This window comes from Lycium ferocissimum, chromosome 7 (assembly GCF_029784015.1).
Source record: "Lycium ferocissimum isolate CSIRO_LF1 chromosome 7, AGI_CSIRO_Lferr_CH_V1, whole genome shotgun sequence".
Taxonomy (NCBI): domain Eukaryota; kingdom Viridiplantae; phylum Streptophyta; class Magnoliopsida; order Solanales; family Solanaceae; genus Lycium; species Lycium ferocissimum.
In genome coordinates this window covers 28890298-28897896 of record NC_081348.1, presented here as the reverse complement: position 1 = coordinate 28897896, position 7599 = coordinate 28890298, and the positions used below count along the sequence as shown (strand labels likewise).

The 7599-nt window shown below is 33.6% G+C and overlaps 1 pseudogene; it reads left to right on the top strand.

Moving 5' to 3' along the window:
• The first annotated feature begins 401 nt into the window (after positions 1 to 401).
• Positions 402 to 7366, top strand: LOC132064199 (very-long-chain aldehyde decarbonylase CER1-like; annotated as a pseudogene).
• The last annotated feature ends 233 nt before the right edge of the window (positions 7367 to 7599 follow it).

Below are 7599 nucleotides of genomic sequence, written 5' to 3'. Positions count from 1 at the left end.
AATACCATCTCAGTATATTTATATATCGTGATGGTATCATGGAGGACTAAGAGAAGGACTGAAGCAGTCTTGATGATACTATCTCAGTATATTTATATACCATGTTGGTATCATAATTTAGGGGCATTTCAGGTAAATAATTTTAATTTTTTCAGGGGGTACGAAAATAATGGAAATATGTGCAGATGATTATTTTTGTTTGAGGGGCACGCACGTTCTTTACCCAAAAAATAACTCTAGTTTTCTTGCTATAACACGCACCAGGTAAATAGGAAATATGTATGCCCCTAGCCTCCTACGTACGTAGTAGAATTCTATATAAGGCCATTGAAGCAGAAGCTTTTGGGAGAACACACAGGGCGAAGTAGCAGCTTTGTAGTTATCAAGAAGAAATTAAAAGAATGGCTTCTAAACCTGGCATTCTCACTGAGTGGCCATGGACACGGCTTGGCAACTTAAAGGTATACTCTTTCTATCATTTTCTTGAATTCCTCTACATTAGTTGCCCCGTTCTTTTGCTGTGATCAAAACATCACACGTTCAGGAAGTATACACAAAAGCATTTATTTTAGGAGACTGTATTACCTATAACACGGAGTTGGCAATATAAATTCTGCTGACTTTTTTCTTCTTTTAAAATAATCTATTGGGATGAAGTACTTGGTATTGGCGCCATTTGCGTGTCACAGCATATACACATTCTTCCTGAGCAAAGATGAAGGTCCGAGGGACATGTTCTACGTACTCATACTCCCATTTCTACTATCGAGAATGGTTCACAACTGTATATGGATATCTCTATCCCGTTATGTTACTGCAAAGGGGAACAATCGAATTGTTGATAAGAGCATTGAATTTGATCAAGTTGACAGAGAAAGCAACTGGTATGTACTCTTCACCCTCATGCCTTCGTTATATTCTTCACCCACTCCATATCATTTTGGTAAATACGTACTATTACAAGTCAAAATTCACTAATAGTGTAAAGATGTGTAAAGAAGATCTTTACACTGGTAGTGTTTATAACTTAAATCTTAGATTGTCTGTAGCTAAAAGTTTTTTTTTTGGGCCTTAGCAATACCTTACAGAATTTCTACTTAAGTTTATTTTTTCACTTAGTGAAATTGGTGTGGCTCTTAATTCAAATCTAACAATAATGTATACTTGTAAAAGTTTAGAAAATAAAGGTTTTAAAATTATCTTAAGAACAAAATTGTGTAAAATTGAATTAAGAATCTTGACAAAATTCAACCTACTTCAAACAGATTGATTTTTTTTTCTTATTCGACTTTTTTACCCCTCATCTAAATATTACTTTTATACTAATATTTTTGTACTACTAAATAATATTGCTTAAAGACATGGACTAAAAAGTCAGAATCGAACCCTTGACGTTGAGGACAAAAATTGGCTCCAGATCACAGCACCCAATACTCATCTTTGTCCAATGAAAGTATCTATTACTCATAGACAAAAATAGGTAATTTGACTAAAGTAAACGTACCCCAAATTAAATAGGCATTGGGATTTGATCATATAACACTTAATAGGGCAACTATGGAAAAATAATGTTAATTTTTTCTTGATTTGCTAAGTGGACTCTTTTTTTATCCAAGAAAAAAAGATTGAATGACTTTTTTACCCCTCATCTAAATATTACTTTTATAATATTTTTGTACTACTAAATAGTAAATTCACTTCAAATAAATGATAAATGAATTAATTAGATGGAAAGTCATGCACATGATATTCATGAATCTGCCAAGTACTCAATGCAAATTCATTAATTAGTCCAGTTTCAATTTTTGAAATTACTTCCGTTTCTCAGTAATTACTGAGGAATTGCGAAAGGTAGAATTCTTATCTATCCCTTTTCATTTAATCGTCAGTTTTTAATTCTTTGCAAGAGTTTACTTAATTCTCTTTTTTTTTTTTTGGGTAAAATTTAAGTGCGTGTTGAAAAACCAAAACAAGCTGTGAGGCATATCCATGTATGACTCTATCCGTATTTATACTTTTTCTAAACGTGTGAAGCTCCAAAATAAAAAAGTCAAATTCTCAAATGGCCCTTCGGAAATTGAACAACCATTTTACCCTTTAATCACACATTATTCTAAACACATTTTTGTAATAAAAATATTTATACATTTCAATAAATTTATTAACCTACTGAATTCCGTGGGTAAACATTAATTCTTGTAATTGAAGGATACATAACTACTAATTTATTGTGATTATTAATGGATAATCATGTAAGAAGTCATTTTGAACTCTATATAATGAGAAAACATATGGCTGAAAATACTACTGATAGAATTACGTGGGTAAGCATTAATCTTGCAATTGAAAGATACATAAATATTAATTTTATTATTAATTATTAATGGTAAGACATATAGAAAGTCATTTTAAATTCTATATAATGAGAAAGCATATGACAGAGAGCAACTCAGAGTACCTTCTCCTTTTTCGTTCTTGAAACTGCCTTTATGTACTATTTTTTCTTGCAATATATATATATATATATATATATATATATATATATATATATATATATATATATAGGGCCCTATATATATATATATATATATAAGAGGACTCTCCGTATATATGAATAAAATCTTGAGTTTTAACTCAAAAATATTTATGCTTAATTTCTTATTTAAGTAATAAATCCCACCATGTAGATGTTAATGTAGAAATTTCTGCTTTTTTCTATAACTATGTTTCAGCGTTTCGGTGACTTTTTTGAGTTTTGATAAACTTTATGTTCTTCCTTTTTTCATTTCTTTGGCTATCAAAGGTGTGCCCCATGATAAAGTATGTAAGAGAATCAAGCCTTCACTATAACTTAAATGAATAATTTGAACTACTTATAATTTGGAAGAGCTTTTCATCTTCTGATACTAACCCGTTTGGCCATAAGAATTATAAACTTTTTTCCGATTTTTTTTTTCCAAAAATTTGTGTTTAGCCATGAAAATTTCAAATATAACTTGAAGTTGTATTTGAAATTTGAAAAACAAGAAAAACTTGTATCACTTTTTTCACAACCAAAACAAGTACATTTCAACAAAAAAAAAATACTATTAGCAAAACTATGGCGAAACACAACTCCATCTCCAAAATTTCAAAACATGTAAAAAAGTTTTTGGTTTCTTATGGCCAAACGCCTACTTAATATCAACCTTTTGATATGTTACTTTCATTCAGTTTGCTCTTTTTTTTTTCCTCAAATAATAAGTTTATCGTGTAGCCTTTTCATATTCTTTGCGAATTTTATCTTACTCTTTTTATAAATTGTAGCCTATTCACTTTTAAGGTTACCTCCTTTTATTAATTCATGTTCAGTTTTTATTCTCATTGTTATTCAGATATTACATTGCAATTCTTAGAATCTCTTTAAATTGTTAAAGCCCCTTTGAATCATTCTCTTATAAATTTCTAGTTTTTTGGTTCTTTAGCTTTTGAGTTCGTCCCATTTTTGGATTGACAAGAGGTTTCATTTCAAGTTCAGCAAGTTAGATTCTTTTTCAGTTTGTTCAAGAATCAACTTTTATGTGATATTTTCCGGAACTTTTGCTAATGGATCAATAAGCGATGTTCAACAATATGTCATTCGAAAAGGCTTAATGTTCATCAATTTCAGCTTATACTTCTACACTACAAACTTTCTATTACTCATTAGGCTACACCTTTTAGCATGATTTATGAGTAGCACATGAGTCTGGGACACACGTGTCCAGAAACTAGTCTAAACAAAACGAAAGGACAATGCGAAATTAAATAATTGATCTTACATGGCATGATTGATTTAAGGATGAATAATTGTTTTGTAGGGATGATCAGATCATACTTAATGGACTGTTATACTATATTGGATACTTACTGCTGGAAGAGGTTCATCACATGCCTTTGTGGAGGACTGATGGGATCATTATAATTGGCTTGCTTCACAGTGGTCCGGTGGAGTTTCTCTATTATTGGCTTCACAGAGCTCTGCACCACCATTTTCTCTACTCTCGTTATCATTCTCATCATCACTCCTCCATTGTTACTGAGCCCATCACTTGTAAGTTGTCTTCAAAAATGCTTTTATTAGTTTTCTCTATTCGAGAGGACTCATAAACATTAATGTTTTGTATTTTGACAGCTGTAATTCATCCGTTTGCTGAGCACTTATCATATTTCACGCTCTTTGCCATACCATTGTTGACAACTGTATTCACTGGGACTGCCTCGATGGCTTCATTTGCTGCTTACATTACCTATATTGACTTCATGAACAACATGGGCCACTGCAACTTTGAGCTCATTCCTAAGTGGATGTTCTCTATATTTCCCCCTCTAAAGTACTTGATGTATACGCCCTCGTGAGTGTTCATGCCCTATATTTCGGTGAGCTTAATTTTGTGCAAAATATTTACACAATTAAATCATCTGGTAAAAATGATAACGGACCGAAATCACGCTTTTTTTTCCATCTAGAACAAAAGTGCACGTTAAAAGCCAAAAGATTCAAAATGCAGAGTCCCCACTTCTGAATCACAACATTTTGAATCTTTCATCCATACCTCATTAATTGATGGATATTAGGTGGGGGACCATAGTACAATTTTTATATCTTTGAAATATAAACGTCAAAGATACTCTACACAAAGTCTTAACCATTCAGCTTTTTTATTACATCCACAACATAACAATAGTAATATTTTTTCATGTTCACGGAACCACTTTCGAATGTACAAACTGAAGTTGTGTATTTGTGAAGATTTTGTTTAATTTTTTTCCACTAAAATAAACATTTTGGTGGCACAGGTACCACTCACTACATCACACTCAATTCAGGACAAATTTTTCTCTCTTCATGCCAATGTATGACTATCTCTATGATACATTGGACAAGTCCTCAGACACATTGTATGAAAAGTCACTTGAAAGGGAAGCTGAAGTGCCTGCTGCGGTGCACCTTACACATCTAACAACTCCAGAATCCATTTACCATCTTCGACTAGGATTTGCATCCTTGGCCTCGGAGCCTCACACCTCAAAGTGGTATTTTTGGGTAATGTGGCCCGTCACACTATGTTCCATAATGATTACTTGGATATATGGTCACACATTTGTTGTCGAGAGAAATTTGTTCAAGAATCTCAAATTACAAACTTGGGCTATCCCAAAGTATCGCGTACAAGTAAGTAATCAATATTATTCCAGATTCTTTTTACGTTTTTGACCCTTTGTTAAAGCTATTAATTAGCATGATTCTTGATTTTGTTGCAGTACTTTATGAAATGGCAAAGAGAGACTATTAACAACTTGATTGAGGAAGCCATCACGGAAGCAGATAAGAAAGGCATAAAAGTTTTAAGCCTTGGACTCTTAAACCAGGCAAGTCATAATTGTTAGGCTAAAACAGTCCAAAGATACTCTTAACATGATGTGATATTATCCGTTCTGGGCCAAGCCCGCACCATTTTCCCCAAAAGGCCTCACATCATTAAGAGTATCCAAGTCCTTATAAGTAGCTCCTTGTTCTTTTTAATTTATAGACATGAAAGGTGAATGGAGAGGTCATGATCAAAAGTGGTACTTTATTCGCACACCCAAAAATCTCCCCCTCTAACTAAGTTGCACATGACTCATTACGGGTCAAAGATTCAACGTGTCAATGTGCCACCCACATCGAGGTTGTGTATGTGTGGTCCATAGACTAGCAAAGGCACTAAGCCGGGCCCCACGCCACACTCCGCCATCTTCATACTCGTCCCGCCAAACCATTAGCTATACGTATAAACGAAACCATTGTTGGGCTTTATCACAGTACTAAACATTGTCTCATCAAAGATGGACCGTTAACATTATGTGATATTGTTCACGATTAAGGCCAAGCCCGCACGGTTTTCCCCAAAAGGCCTCACATCATTAAGAGTATCTAACTCCTTATAACTAGCTCCTTCTTCTTTTCAGCTACCAATGTGGTACTTTATTCGCACACCCAACAATAATATATGTAAAAGAAACAACTAATGCTCTGTCCTTAATCTACCTTTAGGAGAATGTGATGATCTCTTCGTAACATGTGATTTTGTGTCAAAAGTGTTGCAAAACTTCTGTTAGCTAACACAAACATTAACTATTAGGAACAAATAGAATTATAATGAAATCTTCGCTGCACCCTATTGATACTTATCCCCTTTATACAAATGTAACTTTCCAGAAGAGCGACAACTTATACCTTTTCAATATAACTTAATAGTAATGGTGAACTTTACATAAGAAAGAATCCTCACAAACTTTACTAGCAAAGTGAAGGTGGTAGATGGAAGTATCAATATGCTTCCAGTATAAACAAACAATGTTGTCGTGGTAATAAACTCCACTTCCTAAAGGAACTTCTCAAGTTGTCCTTAGAGGCCGTTTGTCCAAAGTTGCTTACTCCATTGCCCTTGCCTTGTGCCAAGGAGGAATTCAGGTATATTTGACTATTAATCTCCTTCATCATTATCAGTTATTTTCCCTTTCTCTCATTCACTATTGTATTTTTTATATATAGGTTGTCACGTTAGGCGAAGAGGAATACAAGAGACTTAAAGCAAAGCTTACCCCTGAGGCTGTAGCTAACTTGGTCCTGTCGAAGTCTTATGCTTCAAGGGTATGTACAAACCAATTACACCGAAATATACCGTCCTAAATCTTGATAATTAATAACAAACAAATGAAAAAAGTTATTGATTGAACATTACAATGCAGACATGGCTAGTAGGGGATGGATTGAGTGAAGACGAACAATTGAAAGCACCAAAAGGAACCTTATTCATTCCTTATTCACAATTCCCACCAAGGAAAGCTCGCAAGGATTGCTTCTACTTCAGCACACCAGCTATGATTACTCCTAAAAATCTTGAAAATGTAGACTCTTGTGAGGTAATTAGAAAAGATTATTTATTATCCTTAATTTCTCATTAATTTTTTTAGCGTGTTATCATAATATAAGAAATTCATGATTGAATCTATTATGATTCCAGAATTGGTTGCCAAGAAGAGTTATGAGTGCATGGAGAATAGCTGGGATTTTGCACGCCTTGGAAGGTTGGAACGAGCACGAGTGTGGTAACATGATGTTTGATATTGACAAAGTATGGAAAGCTAGTCTCGATCATGGATTTTGCCCATTAACCATGTCTTCTGCTACTGAATCAAAGAATTAGGAATAAAGATTTGTTTTTGTGATCATATCTTGGATTAGTGGTCAATGATATAAGCTATTTGCGTTACAAAGCTCTGTATGCATTATATAATATGTAATATGAACCAATTTGGATCATGAAGGATGACTTCTATAGTATAACAAACTTTATGTTAATCTCTTTTTCTTTTTATTCCAGCTTCCCATTTCTTTCCTGTTAATGTTTGTCTAACAGAAGGTAAGTTCTAGCAATGACTCTATTGATTCTTAGGTGGAAATGCAGAGTGCTAACAATCATATCTTTCCTGGCGAGACAAATAGTGTATGCACTGAATAATCTGCTATTTCTCTCATTCCAAATCCATGAGAAAATGCACCATAGTGTAGCTTTTGAAATTGCTTTTTATGTT